This window comes from Emys orbicularis, chromosome 8, assembly GCF_028017835.1.
Source record: "Emys orbicularis isolate rEmyOrb1 chromosome 8, rEmyOrb1.hap1, whole genome shotgun sequence".
Taxonomy (NCBI): domain Eukaryota; kingdom Metazoa; phylum Chordata; order Testudines; family Emydidae; genus Emys; species Emys orbicularis.
Window position 1 is genome coordinate 88,864,534 of NC_088690.1, and position 21,738 is coordinate 88,886,271.

Here is a 21,738-nt window from a genome sequence, read left to right on the forward strand (position 1 = left end):
TTTTTGTGTCTTCAAACTTTATCAGTCATGGTTCTATGTTTTCTTCCAGGTCATTGATAAAAAATGTTTAATAGCACAGGGCCAAGAATTGATCCCTGTGGGACCTCACTATAAACACATACGCTTGATGATGATTCCCCATTTACAATTACATTTTGAGACCGATCAGTTGGCCAATTATTAATGCATTTAATGTGTGCCATGTTAATTTTATATCGTTCTAGTTTTTTTAATAACAATATGATGTGATACCAAGTCAAAAACCTTGAAGAAGTCTTTTATGACAACACTATTCCCGTTATCAACAAATCTTGTAATCTCATCAAAAAAAATATCAGGTTAGTTTGGCAGGATCAAATTTCCATAAACCCATGTTGATTTGCATTAATTACATTGCCTTCATTTAATTCTTTATTAATCCAGTCCGATCTCAGCCACTACATTATCTTACCCAGGATTCATGTCACGCTGACAGGCCTGTAATTACCCAGGACATCACTTTTTTAAAAAATGGCATAACATTAACTTTCTTTTAGTCTTCTGGAACATCCCCAGTACTCCAAGACTTATTGAAAATCAACATTAATGGTCCATCAAACTCCCCGGCCAGCTCTTTTAAAACTCTTAGATAAAAGTTATCTGGACCTACTGATTGAAAAATGTCTGACTCTAGTAGCTTCTGTTTAACATCCTCCTGAGATACTGGTGAAATGGAAAGAGTATTATCATCGCCATATGAGATTATTATTGTTTTTTTCCCACAAATGCAGAACAGAAATATGTATTGAGCACTTTTGCCTTTTTTGTTCTGTTATTGATAATTCTACCATTTCCATCTAGTAATGGAGCAATACCATTGTCATCATTCTTTTTGTTCCTAATATACTTTAAGAACTCATTATTATCTTTAACTCTGCTGGCTATAGATGTCTCCTTGTGTCCCTTGGCTTCTCTTTTCAATTTCCTACAATTCAGATTTTATATTAATTACTATCAACTTCCTCTTTCTTCCATTTGTTATATATTATTTTATTGTTTTTATAATTGCCTTCACTTCACATAGTTGTCAGTCTAGTGTTATGGGAACCTATCCCATGAATTAAAAATTACAAAACAAAGGACTGCCATATATATGTATAATTCTCTCTGTGTGTGTGTGTGTAAGCTATCTTATCTCATTTATTCCTCAACAGCAAGCAAGAGAGATAATAGATAGGCTTTTCAATGTGCCTTGGAGATTAACAAGTCTGGGCTCTGATGGACCCAAGAGAAGGAGTACGTTCCAAAACAGAGGAACCTTCACAGAAAACATCCAATCAGAAGCTCTTCTCATTTAATTTACCTTGGGACAGATGCATTATGATGCATTTATTTCTGATTGCATTTACCCAGTGGTAAATTCTGAAACATTTTGCCATACCTCATACATCAGAAGTTGAAGTCATGGATTTGCAACAGGTACTTATGCCATTTCAGCCAAAGCATATTGTTAAGGGTTCTTAATAACTGTAAGCCCATTGTGGTTGGGTTGCTAGCAAATGGCCATCCTATTGCTGTTACTAGCCTATTCTAGTTTTTCTGGCTGGTCAATTGTTGGCTTGTTTTGGAAGATGTTAAACAAAAACTAACATCTGTTACAATTAACTGGTAGCTGTGACACTCATGATTTCTGCAAAGCATGACACTGTGGGAGGCAGGGCAATGTGCAATGCCTTTTCAGTAGAAACCATTGTAAAGCGAAGTTTTACATCTAATCTGTGAGGCTTTATCTCACATTACATGTGTTTATAATGAATCGATGTCTTTATACAGTGTTTCAAAATTTACCCTCAGAAGCCATCAATTAACACTACGAAATCTTATTAAATCTAAAATAATATATGACAAATGGAAAAAAAAGGAAGTTGATAGTAGTAAATAAAATTGAAGCTTGGTGAAATCATTCAGGGCTGTAAGGGTCCATTATACAAACCTCGGTTTAAAGGTGATGGGAGTCTTGCTTGAGTAATGTATTCACAGTACTGAGCCCTGCACTAATTAAAATAAAGTGAAAAATTCTAAAATAGAATAAACCTGATTTACTTCAATGGATTCACTCCTGATTTACACAGGCATAACTGAGAAGGAAATCAGGCCAGCTGTATCTCTGGCTCTCTCCATTCTTTGTATATTTATTTTATTTCTTAATTTGTAAAAATATGTCTATCACAATTCTCTCTGGGTCTATGAACATATGTTAAAACAATAGAAATCAACAAAAGAAACCTAACCTAAATACATGTAAAGATATACTAAATGTACCACTCTTTAGCCACTTGAGCAACAGCCTGAGTTAGTTTTCATACTATGCCTGGAAAACCATCGGACTCAGATTCTATTGTACTAAGAATGGGAGATAATTCCAGAGTCAAGGGCTTGCCAGCAGTACCCCCAGCCTCCAGCCCCTGGACATTTCAGTGTAGAGGCATAGATTACAGTGACAGGATCTATATCCAAAATAAATGGTTACATCCACCTGACCAGATAAAAATGGAAAAACTGTTTTGCAAAAGGGAGGTTGTTGTCTGTTAGTTTGGCTGGGATTTTACCCATTGATACACAGCACTGAGCCGGTTTGTAATAAAACAAGAATAAGTTTATTAACAAAAAACGGATACTTAAGAGATAATAAGTAAGAATAGAAGAGACAGGTATGGTTAGAAGTACAAAACCAAAATGTGCTTGTTAGGCCTGGTCTACACTACGAGTTTATCTCGAATTTAGCAGCGTTAAACCGAATTAACCCTGCACCCATCCACACAACGAAGCCCTTTACTTCGATATAAAGGGCTCTTAATATCGATATCTGTACTTCTCCCCGACGAGGGTAGTAGCACTGAAATCGGTATTGCCATTTCGAATTATGGTTAGTGTGGCCGCAATTCGACGGTATTGGCCTCCGGGAGCTATCCCACAGTGCACCATTGTGACCGCTCTGGACAGCAATCTGAACTCAGATGCACTGGCCAGGTAGACAGGAACTTTTGAATTTCATTTCCTGTTTGCCCAGCGTGGAGAGCACAGGTGACCACGCCGAGCTCATCAGCACATGTAACCAGGCAGTCCGAGAATAGAAAAAGAGCACCAGCATGGACCGTACGGGATCTGATCACTATATGGGGAGAGGATTCTGTGCTAGCAGAACTACGTTCCAAAAGACGAAATGCCAAAACTTTTGAAAAAATCTCCAAGGGCATGATGGAGAGAAGCCACAATAGGGACTCACTACAGTGCCGCATGAAAGTTAAGGAGCTTAGACAAGCCTATCAAAAAACAAAGGAGGCAAACGGTCGCTCCAGGTCAGAGCCGCAGACATGCCGCTTCTACGCTGAGCTGCATGCAATTCTAGGGGGGGCCGCCACCACTACCCCACCTCTGACCGTGGATTCCGAGCGGGGGGTAATCTCAGCCATGCCTGAGGATTCTGCGGACGGAGAAGATGAGGAGGAGGAGGATGACGACGAGCTTGCGGAGAGCACACAGCACTCCATTCTCCCCAACAGCCAGGATATTTTTCTCAGCCTGACTGAAGTACCCTCCCAACCCCGAGACAATGAGGCCATGGAAGGGACCTCCGGTGAGTGTACCTTTGTAAATATAAAACATGGTTTAAAAGCAAGCGTTTTTTAATGATTAATTTGCCCTGAGAACTTGGGATGCATTCGCGGCCAGTACAGCTACTGGAAAAGTCTGTTAACGTGTCTGGGGATGGAGCGGAAATCCTCCAGGGACATCTCCATGAAGCTCTCCTGGAGGTACTCCAAAAGCCTTTCCACAAGGTTTCTGGGCAGTGCAGCCTTATTCCGTCCTCCATGGTAGGACACTTGACCACGCCATGCTAGTAGCAAGTAATCTGGTATCATTGCATGACAAAGCCTGGCAGCGTATGGTCCCGGTGTTTGCTGGCATTCAAGCAACATCTGTTCTTTATCTCACTGTATTATCCTCAGGAGAGTGATATCGTTCATGGTAACATGGTTGAAATATGGGAATTTAATTAAGGGGACAGAGGTGGCCATTCCTACTGGGCTGTTTGCCTGTGGCTGAAAAGAAATCCTTCCCTGCAGTTAGCCAAGCGGGGGGGGGGGGGGGAATCATTGGCACTGAGCTTTTCGCGTTTGGCTAACAGGGATCTTCTCTGATACCAGCCACGCGGTCGGGGGGAGGGATAAAGCGATCATCCCAGAGAATTGGATTGGGGGGGGGGGGTATTGGTTTCTGCTGCTGCACGTTAACAGGAAAACCGCAGCACTCAACGGGCTTTGCTTGGTATGTGGGAAAGGAGGGCGCTGCTTTAAGGCTGCAGAAGCCGAAAGACAATGGCTTACCATGGCTGCATGAAAGCCGAATTCTGTTGCCTGGACCTGCATCTGTGATCTCTAACACCAAAGCCGCAGGCACTCAATATTAAGATGCAAAATGCGACCTTGTACCGAAATCACATGTGCTGTGTAATGTGAATAGTGTTGTTCACCGTGAAAGAGTATAAGCATTGTTCTGTAAAATGTATCTTTTAAAATACTTTTCTCCCTTTTTTCCCTCCCTCCCTCCCGCAGCTGCAAATTTTTCAACCCTCCTTCCTCCGTCCCGAAGGCTATCTCAGATAAGGCGGCGAAAAAAAAAGGACGTGAGACGAAACGTTCTCTGAAATCATGGAATCCACCTGCAATGAAAGAGCTCATCTGAATGAGTGGAAGGACACGGTATCAAAGTACAGGAAAGATGCCAGTGAATGTGAGGCCATGAGGGACGCTCGAGATGAGAGGTGGCAGGCTGCAACGCTGGGGCTGCTGCATGATCAAACGGACATGCTCCAGTGTCTGGTGGAGCTTCAGGAACGGCAGCAGGAGCACAGAGTGCCACTGCAGCCGCTATATAACCTTCCTCCCCCCGCACCATGTTCCATAGCCTCCTCACCCAGACGTGTAAGAATGCGGGGGGGGGGGGGGGGGAGGCTCCGTACACCCTCCCACTCCACCCCAGTGGACAGCCCAAGCAAAAGGCTGTTATTACTTTGAACTTTTTTAGTGGCCTTTTCCTTCCCTCCTAACCTTCTCCCAAATCCCACCCGGGCTACCTTGTCAGTTCTCTCCCTCTTTTTATAATCAATTAATAAAGAATACATGATTTTTAAACGGTAGTGACTTTAATTCCTTTGAAAACAAGCTGTGATCGAAGCGGGGAGGGTGGTTTGCTTGCAGGGAATGAGTCAATCAAGGGGGCAGGTTTTCAACAAACAGAACTTTCACACAGAAGCCTGGCCAGTCATGAAACTGGTTTTCAAAGCTTCTCTGATGTGCAGCGCTTCCTGGTGTGCTCTTCTAATCGCCCTGGTGTCTGGCTGCACGTAATCAGCGGCCAGGCCATTTGCCTTAGCCTCCCACCCCGCCATAAAGGTCTCCCCCTTACTCTCACAGAGATTGTGGAGCACACAGCAAGCAGGGAATATTGGTTTGACTGAGGTCTGAGCGAGTCAGTAACGTGCGCCAGCGACCCTTTAAACGTCCAAATGCACATTCTACCACCATTCTGCACTTGCTCAGCCTGTAGTTGAACAGCTCCTGACTACTGTCCAGGCTGCCTGTGTATGGCTTCATGAGCCATGGCATTAAGGGGTAGGCTGGGTCCCCAAGGATAACTAAAGGCATTTCAACATCCCCAACGGTTATTTTCTGGTCTGGGAAGTAAATCCCTTGATGCAGCCATTTAAACAGATTAGTGTTCCTGAAGACACAAGCGTCATGAACCCTTCCCGGCCATCCAACGTTGATGTTGGTGAAACGCCCCTTGTGATCCACCAGTGCTTGCAGCACCATTGAAAAGTACCCCTTGCGGTTTATGTACTGGCTGCCCTGGTGCTCCGGTGCCAAGATAGGGATATGGGTTCCATCTATCACCCCACCACAGTTAGGGAATCCCATTACAGCAAAGCCATCCACTATGACCTGCACATTTCCCAGAGTCACTACCTTTCGTAGCAGCAGCTCAATGATTGCTTTGGCTACTTGCATCACAGCAGCCCCCACAGTAGATTTGCCCACTCCAAATTGATTCCTGACTGACCAGTAGCTGCCTGGCGTTGCAAGCTTCCACAGGGCTATCGCCACTCGCTTCTCAACTGTGAGGGCTGCTCTCATCTTGGTATTCTGGCGCTTCAGGGCAGGGGAAAGCAAGTCACAAAGTTCCATGAAAGTGCCCTTATGCATGCGAAAGTTTTGCAACCACTGGGAATCGTCCCACACCTGCAACACTATGCGGTCCCACCAGTCTGTGCTTGTTTCCCGGGCCCAGAATTGGCGTTCCACGGCTATAACCTGCCCCATTAACAGCATGATCTCCAAAGCGCCGGGGCCCGCAGTTTGATAGAATTCCATATCCATGTCCTCATCACTCTCGTCGCCGCGCTGCCATAGCCTACTCCTCGTTGCCTGGTTTTTCAGGTTCTGCTTCAGCATAAACTGCACGATAACGCACGAGGTGTTTATAGTGTTCATGACTGCTGTCTTGAGCTGAGCGGCTCCATGCTTGCCGCGGTATGGCGTCTGCACTGTTCACCCAGGAAAAAGGCGCGAAAAGGTTGTCTGCCATTGCTTTCCTGGAGGGAGGGGGAGGATGTACCCAGAACCACCCGTGACAATGTTTTTTGCCCCATCAGGCATTGGGATCTCAACCCAGAATTCCAGTGGGCGGAGGAGACTGCGGGAACTATGGGATAGCTACCCACAGTGCAACGCTCCGGAAGTCGACACTAGCCTCGGTACATGGATGCACACCGCCGAATTAATGTGCTTAGTGTGGCCGCATACACTCGACTTTATACAATCAGTTGCCAAAAATCGAATTCTGTACATTTGGATTAATCCCGTAGTGTAGACATACCCTTAGTGACTAAAACTTAACTTCAGTAAGTTACAATCTTTGCCTAAACAGGCTTCTTACCTATTGTCAGTTTCCAGCTACTCTTGCCTCCCAGGCCAAGAGGATCCATTTTTCAAGATCTCAGAGTGTGCTGCTTGTCTATGTCCCCTACGTGATGGATAATAAAATGGCCTTTTGCTTCTGCTTATATCTTCTCAAAGTTAATTGACCCAGTTTCAAGAGGCAGGAAGGCTTCCTGGGAATGCAGCTTCCATCCCCCTTGAGATGGTTAAATGGTCATCTTCCCCCAACTTGCTCATGGAATAGCTTTGTTTATCTTACATGTAAATGCCCTTTTCATTGTCTTTGGTTTCACCTTGCTTAATTTACATTGGAGACACAGTCAAGCCAGCAAAACAAAATTCTTTTGTTGAGGACAGGCTGGGGTAGACTGTGCCTACCAAATATGTTTTAGGAACATATTTCCAGCCCACATCTATTATTTTTTATACATCACATGTACATAAATCACACAATAATATTAATGACCAGCATGTTGCCAGTGTTATATGCCTTTTATCTATTGTTATGTAACCTCTCTAATACCTCAACTAACTTTGCCAGTGGGCTCCTTGAGACAATACAGGGCTAGTTGCATATAAGACCTACCTCTGGTCTCTCTGAGTGCATCCCTCGGTGTTAGGCCACATGCCGGTACCCCTTCTGGGGTGGAATCCTGAGAGTCTCTCATTGTTATATTGGGTGTCAGGCTTCAGCACTCTGTGTACCATCCATGATTACTCAGGAGAGCTGACTGAGTTCAACACCTAGCAAGTCTTCCATTTGAGAGCTGGGACCAAGCAAACAGCTGGAACATATCATATATTTACAGATAATTTAAAGAGCAGTTCCAAATCCATTACACTCCTTCCACTTGCCCAGCACATGGCATACTGGAAGTCCCTTCACACAATTCAAGAGCCTTCTTCTCTGCAATGCCTGCCATCTGGGATTGCTCTCCTGTATTTATCTCTTGGCCTCATCAACTTTCCAACTTCTTTCCTATCTTATCTGAAAACATAACTTCATTCCCTTTGCCTCTTAGTTTTACTTTCTCTGCAAATATTTATTTAACTTTGCAAATTATTTTCTAACAGAGTTTGTATGAAAGTGGCTGTATGAAGTACAGTCACTTTGCATTACACCAATAGCATTTTTCTATGGCTTTTTCTAACCACAACTCTAGTGCCTTGCAGAAGTTTGTACTGAAAATAAAACCACCACAACAAAAACACACCACAAACTCCGTATGAATTTAAAATTATAATCACCTTTATGTTGCACAGTTGAGCTTATGAAAAGCAAACCGTACAATCAGAGTGAGATGTAGAAGATATTCTAATAATGATTAAAGCAGCAATAGAGCAAGTTTTATATAACTTTTCTCAATAAATAAGAGATAATGACTGTGATCAGTTAAGTATTTGCTTTAGGGATTTTATGTGGAAACTATTACTGTAATCAAATATAATTCTCTTGCTTTTGTTATATCAACCTTATTATACTGGTACATCTAATCCATCCTATTAAATTACTTGTTTAAAAACCTTCCAGAGTAAAGGTAGGGTTCTTTTCTTTGTATAATGTTCCCAAGAAGGGAAGTTGATGAAACTGGGGCAAGATGTTTGCTGTAGCAATGGGTGGCCAAAAAGTTTGGAAAAAACAAAAATTGACTTGAACTTTCTCCCCAAACTACAACTGACCTCTTTTAAATTAACAAAATAATTTTTACTTAATATCCCCTGACCTTCCTTTATTGAACTATTCACCAGTTGTTTTTGTGGGGAAGGACAAACAGACAGTCCACTATACTTCTCTGCTCACTCTTCCTCTAAGAGGTAGATAAATTAATAAATAGAGATATCCTATCTTCTAGAACAGACCCTGAAAGGTCATTGAGTCCAGCCCCCTGCCTTCACTAGCAGGACTAAGTACTGATTTTGCCCCAGATCCCTAAGTGGCCCCCTCAAAGATTGAACTCACAACCCTGGGTTTAGTAGGCCAATGCTCAAACCACTGAACTATCCCTCCCCCAATCTATGAGCCTGCTACCCTCTTTAGTATTGGGGTTAGCACAGGCAGCCCAAATGCCCACATCATTCCAACCCAGCCTCAGCTCCTATCTTCTGGAATAACTGAATGGTCTAGTCCCGAACCATGTTCAGCTCTCACACATCTTTCAAGGTCCTCTCTTCTGTTTGGGTTCAGAGATACACAGTAGCAATATATTACTTTATCTTCTGCTCTGGCAAGAACTGTTAATTTCTCCAAAAAAAGATAAGGAGCAATCTCTGGGTAATCTAAGATTTCACAATACACTGTGATCAATTGTTCTCTATGTCCACTGAAGGTAGGACAAGAAATTATAGGCTTCATCTGCAGCAAAGGGAGATTTAGGTTAGATATTAGTAATAACTTTCTAACTATACGGTTAGTTAAGCTTTGGAACAGACCTCCAAGGGAGGTTGTGGAATCCCCGTCATTGGAGGTTTTTAAGAACAGGTTGGACAAACACCTGTTGGGGATGATTTAGGTTTACTTGGTCCTGTCTCAGCATATGGGACTGGATTTCTTGACTTCTCAAGGTTCCTTCCAGCCCTACATTTCTATGATTCTATGAATACTGACCTGTTGAAAGTAAACCCCAGAATGCCTTTAAACATGATGAGACTGGGGGGCTTTATGGAGGAAATATCCAACCCTCTTCCTGGGGGAGAATAGGCCAGCTGATCACACCCTCAGTACGAAAGTGACACTAATGGTAAAGGGAGGAGCAGCCCAACCAGCTGCTTCCTAAAGAATATCTGAGTCTAGAGGAGGGTAATAAGCATTGGGCCACTTCCTGGGATGGAAACCTACCAGTAGAATCCACCATAAGGAGACCATCATAAATAAACAAGACAGGCAGGAAAGCTATTGGTGCATTTTCTGACATCCTTAATTTGTTCCTCTCGTTCCAATTTTTCTTGAGTGTTGAAATTATTTTTTCATTTTCTAGTTAAATGGTTGCAATTCCAGCCAGAGATGAGATTAAGGTGCCAAATTCAGATTTGATTCTCAGCTAACTATAAATTCTGTTCGATATATTTTTTTAAACTTACACATGAGGAAGTATCTTTCTGACTCTCTGCAGTAATTTACATATGGGTGTGTCTCCAATTGTTTCTTCAGCCTATTAAGATAAATGTATATTTTCAACATTATATTTTCTGATTTTGCTTATGAAGCCAGATACTACTAGAATCAGCTTTTTCAATACACTCAGCTTTTTGATCTAATGTTATTTGCTAGTGATGTTATTAATTGAACTGAAGAGTAGAATTTTTAAGGACTCCGTGATTCTGTGTGGTTTAATGGTAAGATCAGTAACCAGAATTCTGGAATTCTCTTCCCAGCTCCTCAGTGAACATGTTTGACTTTGGGCAAGTCACTCATCATGGTCTGGATGGGGTGGGACCATGGTCTGGATGGGGTACTGAGAATCCTCTTTCTAGATGACTGGCAGTTGGGTCTCGCTCACATGCTCAGAGTCATAATGATGGCCAGATTTGGGGTCAGGAAGGAATTTCCACACAGGTCAAATAGAAAGGGATCTTGGGTTTTTTTTTTTTTTTGCCTTCCTCTGAACATGGGGGCATGGATTACCTGCTGGAAGGGCTTAAATTCTCATAGATTATTTCACGGAGTTCCCCACATCTCCCCAACATGTTATAAAAACTCCAGGGCCCAATGAGGGGGGGGGGGTCTTGGGGCTCTGGGCTTCAGCCACTGGGCAGGAGGTGGGGAGGGGGAGCGCTCAGGGCTTCTGCCCTGCGGCAAGGTGGTGAGGCTAGGGGCTTCTGCCTTGTGGGGAGGAGGGGTCTCAGAGCTCCAGGGCTTGGGGCTTCAGCTCTGCATGGCGCACCGGAGCTTGGGGCTTCTGTTAAAGAACTGGAGTTGAAGGGGGTGAGTTGGGATAGAAATTCAATATGTGCACTTACCTGATTAATATTTTGTACATTTAACAGGCGGAACCTAGCCTCTATAAGCTTCCTTTATTCCAGCTGCCATCAAGCACTAAATATTAACCTTATCTTTATGGCATTTAGGACCATTGACAACTGTTTTAATTAAATCACAAAATGAGGTATCTCTGACAGCTGTGACAGGTTTCTCGTGTTCTGAACCTGCAAAAGGTTTTCAGAAAGATCTCCCTGCAGGGATATGTAGTACTCATAGGGAGGGAGATAAACCTGCCACTTCTGAAGAGTTTTTGATCACTGTGACCAGCCTTACAGCGTCTTAAGCATCATCTCTTTTAGTTTGTGTTTCTGTTCAGCTCGAGGATGTGTTGCTTATTATTATTCACTGTGAATAATGCTGAACAAGTAACAGGCATTTTTTGGTGTTATCTGTTTGGACACTAATCTCCATATTTTTTTTCTTTTTAATAGCAAATATGTTTGTTTAAAAAAAAGGAGCTGGAAGATTTTTATTTGCTTTATGCAGAAAGGAGATGTAATAAAACTATCCTACAGCAATGTGGGTCATAGTTAAGGTCTACATTAGGTCTCCAAATATGTTCATATCTCACTCTCCTTCAGTGGTACCCCACTGCCAAAATGCTTTATTTATATTTGTGCCCTGAAAGTATCATGTTGACATTTAATTTATGATGTATTTTCATTTTTCTACAACATAAAGCCATAACAACAACAACAACTAAAAGTTTGTATAAGCTAGGAAGTTTAAGCAAGTAAGAGAAAAATATCTTCTTCGATGGCTGTTACATTAACAAGTCACCGGGACCAGATGGCATTCACCCATGAGTTCTGAAAGAACTCAAATGTGAAGTTGCGGAACTGTTAACTAAGGTTTGTAACCTGTCCTTTAAATCAGCTTCTGTACCCAATGACTGGAAGTTAGCTAATGTAACGCCAATATTTAAAAAGGGCTCTAGAGGTGATCCCGGCAATTACAGACCGGTAAGTCTAACGTCTGTACCGGGCAAATTAGTCGAAACAATAGTTAAGAATAAAATTGTCCGACACATAGAAAAACATAAACTGTTGAGCAATAGTCAACATGGTTTCTGTAAAGGGAAATCGTGTCTTACTAATCTATTAGAATTCTTTGAAGGGGTCAACAAACATGTGGACAAGGGGGATCCAGTGGACATAGTGTACTTAGATTTCCAGAAAGCCTTTGACAAGGTCCCTCACCAAAGGCTCTTATGTAAATTAAGCTGCCATGGGATAAAAGGGAAGGTCCTTTCATGGATTGAGAACTGGTTAAAAGACAGGGAACAAAGGGTAGGAATTAATGGTAAATTCTCAGAATGGAGAGGGGTAACTAGTGGTGTTCCCCAAGGGTCAGTCCTCGGACCGATCCTATTCAACTTATTCATAAATGATCTGGAGAAAGGGGTAAACAGTGAGGTGGCAAAGTTTGCAGATGATACTAAACTGCTCAAGGTAGTTAAGTCCAAAGCAGACTGTGAAGAACTTCAAAAAGATCTCACAAAACTAAGTGATTGGGCAACAAAATGGCAAATGAAATTTAATGTGGATAAATGTAAAGTAATGCACATTGGAAAAAATAACCCCAACTATACATACAATATGATGGGGGCTAATTTAGCTACAACAAGTCAGGAAAAAGATCTTGGAGTCATCGTGGATAGTTCTCTGAAAATATCCACGCAGTGTGCAGAGGTGGTCAAAAAAGCAAACAGGATGTTAGGAATCATTAAAAAGGGGATAGAGAATAAGACTGAGAATATATTATTGCCCTTATATAAATCGATGGTACGCCTTCATCTCGAATACTGCGTACAGATGTGGTCTCCTCATCTCAAAAAAGATATACTGGCACTAGAAAAGTTTCAGAAAAGGGCAACTAAAATGATTAAGGGTTTGGAACGGGTCCCATATGAGGAGAGATTAAAGAGGCTAGGACTCTTCAGCTTGGAAAAGAGGAGACTAAGGGGGGATATGATAGAGGTTCACTCCCTCTGGGGCACCTGGCATTGGCCACTGTCAGTAGACAGGATACTGGGCTAGATGGACCTTTGGTCTGACCCAGTACGGCCTTTCTTATGTTCTTATGTTCTTATGTACATGCAGATTTGGAAATGGAGAGTATTAAGGGTAAAATCCTAATCGTGCATCCAACTGGTATGGGCCAAGAGTGCCAAGGATGTTCAAAACATGTGATCAAAGCATGGGTAGCTCCTCCAGCTTTGCACGTTTGGGTAGAAAGACAAGTGGATACATTTGCAGAATATGCAACAGTCAGTGTTTGGCTGGATAAAGAAGGAGCATGCTTTTGTACATAAGGAGTTGAAAGGACACCCTCTGTAACAAGGAAGACCAAAGACAGGGTAGGCCCACTGCTCAGTGAAGAGGGAGAAACAGTAACAGGAAACTTGGAAATGGCAGAGATGCTTAATGACTTCTTTGTTTCGCTCTTCACCGAGAAGTCTGACGGAATGCCTAACATAGTGAATACTAATGGGAAGGGGGTAGGTTTAGCAGATAAAATACAAAAAGAACAAGTTAAAAATCACTTAGAAAAGTTAGATGCCTGCAAGTCACCAGGGCCTGATGAAATGCATCCTAGAATACTCAAGGAGCTAACAGAGGAGGTATCTGAGCCTCTAGCTATTATCTTTGGAAAATCATGGGAGACGGGAGAGATTCCAGAAGACTGGAAAAGGGCAAATATAGTGCCCATGTATAAAAAAGGAAATAAAAACAACCCAGGAAACTACAGACCAGTTAGTTTAACTTCTGTGCCAGGGAAGATAATGGAGCAAGTAATTAAGGAAATCATCTGCAAACACTTGGAAGGTGGTAAGGTGATAAGGAATAGCCAGCATGGATTTGTAAAGAACAAATCGTGTCAAACCAATCTGATAGCTTTCTTCGATAGGATAACAAATCTTGTGGATAAGGGAGAAGCTGTGGATGTGGTATACCTAGACTTTAGTAAGGCATTTGATACTGTCTCGCATGATATTCTTATCGATAAACTAGGCAAATACAATTTAGATGGGGCTACTATAAGGTGGGTGCATAACTGGCTGGATAACCGTACTCAGAGAGTTGTTATTAATGTTTCCCAATCCTGCTGGAAAGGCATAACAAGTGGGGTTCCGCAGGGGTCTGTTTTGGGACCGGCTCTGTTCAATATCTTCATTAACGACTTAGATATTGGCATAGAAAGTACGCTTATTAAGTTTGCGGATGATACCAAACTGGGAGGGATTGCAACTGCTTTGGAGGACAGGGTCATAATTCAAAATGATCTGGACAAATTGGAGAAATGGTCTGAGTTAAACAGGATGAAGTTTACCAAAGACAAATGCAAAGTGCTCCACTTAGGAAGAAAAAATCAGTTTCACACATACAGAATGGGAAGAGACTGTCTAGGAAGGAGTACGGCAGAAAGGGATCTAGGGGTTATAGTGGACCACAAGCTAAATATGAGTCAACAGTGTGATGCTGTTGCAAAAAAGCAAACGTGATTCTGGGATGTATTAACAGGTGTGTTGTGAGCAAGACACGAGAAGTCATTCTTCCGCTCTACTCTGCTCTGGTTAAGCCTCAGCTGGAGTATTGTGTCCAGTTCTGGGCACCGCATTTCAAGAAAGATGTGGAGAAATTGGAGAGGGTCCAGAGAAGAGCAACAAGAATGATTAAAGGTCTTGAGAACATGACCTATGAAGGAAGGCTGAAAGAATTGGGTTTGTTTAGTTTGGAAAAGAGAAGACTGAGAGGGGACATGATAGCAGTTTTCAGGTATCAAAAAGGGTGTCATAAGGAGGAGGGAGAAAACTTGTTCACCTTAGCCTCTAAGGATAGAACAAGAAGCAATGGGCTTAAACTGCAGCAAGGGAGGTCTAGGTTGGACATTAGGAAAAAGTTCCTAACTGTCAGGGTGGTTAAACACTGGATTAAATTGCCTAGGGAGGTTGTGGAATCTCCATCTCTGGAGATATTTAAGAGTAGGTTAGATAAATGTCTATCAGGGATGGTCTAGACAGTATTTGGTCCTGCCATGAGGGCAGGGGACTGGACTCGATGACCTCTCGAGGTCCCTTCCAGTCCTAGAATCTATGAATCTATAAGCTGGAATTGGGCTCAGCTCTCCTGGTCCAGTCCAGGTGTGCCCTAGTTTGATGTAATGAGGAGTGTGGGGCTGCCCTGGGAGTTATAAATGAGTCCAGAATCCTGAGAGAGAGAATTTAGAAGCAGAGTTTTATATACAGAGTTAAAAAAGAAGGGGTCCTGAGAGTAAAGGGTGTGCAGGGGAGGGGATGTCCTGCAGGAGGGACCAGGAAGAGTTCCCCGGTTGAGCAGTGGAGCCGGATGAGGCTGGTGAAAGCAGAAGGCAGGGAAGCAGCCGGGGCCACCTACAAACTTCCTCAGGCCATGGAGCCATGACCAGAGAAGGCTGAAGGCTGAGAGCAGTAGAAAGAGAGATGCCTGCCAGCTTTCTGAGCTGGAGAGATGAAGCTAGAGGGTTGAAAGCTAGGGAATGATGGAGGGGTGAGCCTGCTGATGTCTCCAAGCAAGAGGTGGAATCCTACCTGTAAAAGAAACAAGGAGGAGAAACGCTCTAGCTAGAGGAGCGGTGTTGAAACATGACACTGGTGAGAGATGCTGGAGTCACAGCTGGAAGCTGAGGTGAAGCATGATGAGAGATGCTGGAGGCATACTGGAGAGCTGGGGTGAGGGGATAGATACCAGAGCTGTATTTGGTGTTGGATAGTTATGATGAATGTACTGTTTGGACTGTGCTCAGGGGTTCTGTTTTATCGTAGTGGGACTTTGAGTAATAAATTAACCCCACAAAAAGGGCTATTTATATATTCCAAATGCTGTGTGCTGAGTTTATTTGAGGAATAGCTTCAGATATTCAGGCAAGGGGCTGCTTGCTGCTACTCTGAGGCCGTGAGGGGATGGCTGAGAGGAGGCCATATATTTGCACAAACAAATAAAGGAAGAGTTCTAGCAGTAATAGCCTCAATACAGTGACCAAGAGGGTACAATTCTACACGTACACCTAGACCCGGCAATCACCAAGAAGACGCTGAAAGTAGAATTCCTGGGGAATTTTCATGCCTATTTGTTGGAACCCAAACAATTCATGGGAAAGAGTTGATTTTGACTAATGTCCTGATTCAAGAAAATTTTTACTTTCAAAATGAAAAGTTTTGTTTTCCAGTTTGAACAACTTTAGACATTTTAGTTAATTTAAAGTACAAAAAAGCTATTTTGATTTTGAACTTAAACAAATATTCAGATATAATGGAACAAGATGTTTTGATCCAATTTTTTTTTTTTTTTCCAAATTATTGGTTCACAAAAAAAAAATTGAGATTTTTGACTTTTTGTCCTGATTTGGGATGTGAAAATTATTTGAAATTTTCAATAAATCTCACAGGAAAGGAAAATATTTCCCACCTAGCTCTCATTTACACATATGCAAAACTAGTGGAGTAGGCATCCTACAGCCAGGACATTGACTGTCCTTTATCTGTCAAGTAGAGCCAGACCAGAAAACAACAACAGTTTACAGCAGACCAGCAACCACAATGCAACCACATAGCAAGAAGTTCTGTTGTACAGACCCAGGTGACAGTAGCACATACCAAAAGAACGTTCTCCACTCCCTGCTTAGGTCACTGAGTTTCACAAAGGCCCATTAGGCACTACACTAAGTGACAAATATGAACAGATGCTGTTCTGTCAATTTGGTCTGACACGATTAATGGCCACTGCCCCATATACAGATGGATTACATAGCTCACGGGGTAGATGTCCCCAAATGATAGTAGCATAGAGGGAGCCCTGCTTTCAGGTTGTTTTAGTTCTCAGCCAGAAGCAAATTTTCAGGTGAAAACTTTAAACAATATCAATTGAAGCATTTTTGTGTTGAGCTGGTGAAAAGAAATGTATAAATCTGGAATCCTGCCAAAACTTGGTGGCATGAAAAAAGTTGCCTAAATAGACTCTTGACTTTGAAAAGCATTCAGGTCAGGTCAATGGTTAGATGAAGGATCTGACCCATTACTTATTTTGGCTGAAACAATCCATCCCTTTCTAATTCTTAATGCAGGACAAAGGGGTAAAGTTAAGGCTGCTGTGGGGATTTTAACTGAGGGAATCTTTGCCTTAACTTTTCATTCACTAAGTATTTCTATTCAGGGTGGTTGGTGTCAGCTGAAACTTGTCAGAAAACTTGTGAACTGGATTACAGCAGAGGATAAATATGGCTTATTGAGATCCTTAGCAAATAATACTTATGGTAAATAAATACAGCCAATGAAAATATATTTTTCTTATGTTCTTGCTGCCAAAAAAGAATTAATTAGAACTACTTTGGAGTTAGATGGGAGCTGAGTGCCAAAACAAAGGCCTTGTCTACACTACCAGGGTAAGTCGACCTAAATTACACTACTCCAGCTACGTGAATAACGTAGCTGGAGTCGACGTAGCTTAGGACAACTTACTGCGGTGTTTACACCTTGCTGCATTGACGGGACACGCTCTCCCGTTGACTTACCTTACTCCTCTCATTCTGGTGGAGTACTGGAATCGACCAGAGAGCGCTCTGCGGTCAATTTAACAGGACTTCACTAGACCCGCTAAATCAACCCCCGCTGCATCGATCGCAGCAGCGTCGATCCCCAGTAAGTGTAGATATGGCTAAAGTCAAAGCTTTGTAAAGCAGCTTGTAAAATTCAGGGCTTTAGCAAATACTTTGAAGATTAATGCCTCTTAGTATATTCTGTTTAGAATCATAGAATCATAGAATATCAGGGTTGAAAGGGACCTCAGGAGGTCATCTAGTCCAACACCCTGCTTAAAGCAGGACCAATTCCCAACTAAATCATCCCAGCCAGGGCTTTGTCAAGCCGGGCCTTAAAAACCTCCAAGGAAGGAGATTCCACCACCTCCCTAGGTAACGCATTCCAGTGCTTCACCACCCTCCTAGTGAAATAATGTTTCCTAATATCCAACCTAGACCTCCCCCACTGCAACTTGAGACCATTGCTCCTTGTTCTGTCATCTGCCACCACTGAGAACAGCCGAGCTCCATCCTCTTTGGAACCCCCCCTCAGGTAGTTGAAAGCTCCATCCTCTTTGGAATCCCCCCTCATTCTTCTCTTCTGGAGACTAAACAATCCCAGTTCCCTCAGCCTCTCCTCATAAGTCATGTGCTCCAGACCCCTAATCATTTTTGTTGCCCTCCGCTGGACTCTTTCCAATATTTCCACATCCTTCTTGTAGTGTGGGGCCCAAAACTGGACACAGTACTCCAGATGAGGCCTCACCAATGTCGAATAAAGGGGAACGATCACGTTCCTCGATCTGCTGGCAATGCCCCTACTTATACAGCCCAAAATGCCGTTAGCCTTCTTGGCAACAAGAGCACACTGTTGACTCATATCCAGCTTCTCGTCCACTGTGACCCCTAGGTCCTTTTCTGCAGAACTGCTACCTAGCCATTCGGTCCCTAGTCTGTAGCAGTGCATAGGATTTTTCCGTCCTAAGTGCAGGACTCTGCACTTGTCCTTGTTGAACCTCATCAGGTTTTTTTTGGCCCAATCCTCTAATTTGTCTAGGTACCTCTGTATCTGATCCCTACCCTCCAGCGTATCTACCACGCCTCTCAGTGTAGTGTCATCTGCAAACTTGCTGAGAGTGCAGTCCACACCATCCTCCAGATCATTAATAAAGATATTAAACAAAACTGGCCCCAGGACCGACCCTTGGGGCACTCCGCTTGAAACCGGCTGCCAACTAGACATGGAGCTATTGATCAATACCCGTTGAGCCCGATGATCTAGCCAGCTTTCTATCCACCTTACAGTCCATTCATCCAGCCCATACTTCTTTAACTTGGCGGCTAGAATACTGTGGGAGACCGTATCAAAAGCTTTGCTAAAGTCAAGGAATAACACATCCACTGCTTTCCCCTCATCCACAGAGCCAGTTATCTCATCATAGAAGGCAATTAGGTTAGTCAGGCACGACTTCCCCTTGGTCAATCCATGCTGACTGTTCCTGATCACTTTCCTCTCCTCTAAGTGTTTCATAATTGATTCCTTGAGGACCTGCTCCATGATTTTTCCAGGGACTGAGGTGAGGCTGACTGGCCTGTAGTTCCCCGGATTCTCCTCCTTCCCTTTTTTAAAGATGGGCACTACATTAGCCTTTTTCCAGTCATCCGGGACCTCCCCCGATCGCCATGCGTTTTCAAAGATGATGGCCAATGGCTCCGCAATCACATCCACCAACTCCTTTAGCACCCTCGGATGCAGCGCATCCGGCCCCATGGATTTGTGCTCATCCAGTTTTTCTAAATAGTCCCGAACCACTTCTTTCTCCACAGAGGGCTGGTCACCTCCTCCCCATACTGTGCTGCCCAGTCCAGCAGTCTGGGAGCTGACCTTGTTTGTGAAGACAGAGGCAAAAAAAGCATTGAGTACATTAGCATTTTCCACATCCTCTGGCACTAGGTTCCTCCCTCATTCAGTAAGGGGCCCACACTTTCCTTGACTTTCTTCTTGTTGCTAACATACCTGAAGAAACCCTTCTTGTTACTCTTAACATCTCTTGCTAGCTGCAACTCCAAGTGCGATTTGGCCTTCCTGATTTCACTCTTGCATGCCTGAGCGATATTTTTATACTCCTCCCTGGTCATTTGTCCAATCTTCCACTTCTTGTAAGCTTCTTTTTTGTGTTTAAGGTCAGCAAGGATTTCACTGTTAAGCCAAGCTGGTCGCCTGCCATATTTACTATTCTTTCTACACGTCGGGATGGTTTGTTCCTGCAACCGCAATAAGGATTCTTTAAAATACAGCCAGCTCTCCTGGACCCCTTTGCCCTTCATGTTATTCTCCCAGGGGATCCTGCCCATCTGTTCCCTGAGGGAGTCAAAGTCTGCTTTTCTGAAGTCCAGGGTCCGTATTCTGCTGCTCTCCTTTCTTCCTTGTGTCAGGATCCTGAACTTGACCATCTCATGTTCACTGCCTCCCAGGTTCCCATCCACTTTTGCTTCCCCTACTAATTCTTCCCTGTTTGTGAGCAGCAGGTCAAGAAAAGCTCTGCCCCTAGCTGGTTCCTCCAGCACTTGCACCAGGAAATTGTCCCCGACACTTTCCAAAAACTTCCTGGATTTTCTGTGCACCGCTGTATTGCTCTCCCAGCAGATATCAGGGTGATTAAAGTCTCCCATGAGAACCAGGGCCTGCGATCTAGCAACTTCTGTTAGTTGCTGGAAGAAAACCTCGTCCACCTCATCCCCCTGGTCTGGTGGTCTATAGCAGACTCCGACCACGACATCACCCTTGTTGCTCACACTTCTCAACTTTATTCAGAGACTCTCAGGTTTTTCTGCAGTTTCATACCGGAGCTCTGAGTAGTCATACTCCTCTCTTACATACAATGCAACTCCCCCACCTTTTCTGCCCTGCCTGTCCTTCCTGAACAGTTTATATCCATCCATGACAGTACTCCAGTCATGTGAGTTATCCCACCAAGACTCTGTTATTCCAATCGCATCATAGTTCCCTGACTGTGCCAGGACTTCCAGTTCTCCCTGCTTGTTTCCCAGGCTTCTTGCATTTGTGTATAGGCACTTATGATAACTCATCAATCGTCCCTCTTTCTCAGTATGAGACAGGAGTCCTCCCCTCTTGCGTTCTCCTGCTCTTGCTTCCTCCCAGGATCCCATTTCCCCACTTACCGCAGGGCTTTGGTCTCCTTCCCCTGGTGAACCTAGTTTAAAGCCCTCCTCACTAGGTTAGCCAGCCTGCTTGCGAAGATGCTCTTCCCTCTCTTCTTTAGGTGGAGCCCGTCTCTGTCTAGCACTCCTCCTTCTTGGAACACCATCCCATGGTCGAAGAATCCAAAGCCTTCTCTCCGACACCACCTGTGTAGCCATTCGTTGACTTCCATGATTCGACGGTCTCTACCCAGGCCTTTTCCTTGCACAGGGAGGATGGACGAGAACACCACTTGTGCCTCAAACTCCTTTATCCTTCTTCCCAGAGCCACGTAGTCTGCAGTGATCCGCTCAAGGTCATTCTTGGCAGTATCATTGGTTCCCACGTGGAGAAGCAGAAAGGGGTGGTGATCCGAGGGCTTGATGAGTCTCGGCAGTCTCTCCGTCACATCGTGTATCCTAGCTCCTGGCAAGCAGCAGACCTCTCGGTTTTCCCGGTTGGGGCGGCAGATAGATGATTCAGTCCCCCTGAGGAGGGAGTCCCCGACCACCATCACCCTCCTCCTCCTCTTGGGAGTGGTGGTCATGGAACCCCCATCCCTAGGACAGTGCATCTTTTGCCTTCCAATCGGTGGAGTCTCCTTCTGCTCCCTTCCCTCAGATGGGTCATCTAGTCCACTCTCCGCATTAGTACCTGTAGAGAGAACATGGAAACGATTGCTCACCTGTATGTCCATTGCTGGTACATGGATGCTCCTCTTTCTCCTTCTGGAGGTCACATGCTGCCAAACTTCACCATCCTTCTGTCCCTGCTGCGCCTGCTCTGAATCTTCAGAACATTGTGGCCGTAGAAGCATCTCCTGACGTCTGTCCAGGAAATCTTCATTTTCCCTTATGCAACGCAGAGTCGATATTCGTTTCCCCAGACCTCGAACCTTCTCTTCCAATATGGAGACCAGCTTGCACTTTGTACAGACAAAGTCGCTTCTGTCCTGTGGAAGAAAGACAAACATGGCACAACCTGTGCAGGTTACAACAGCTGATCGCTCACCTTCCATATCA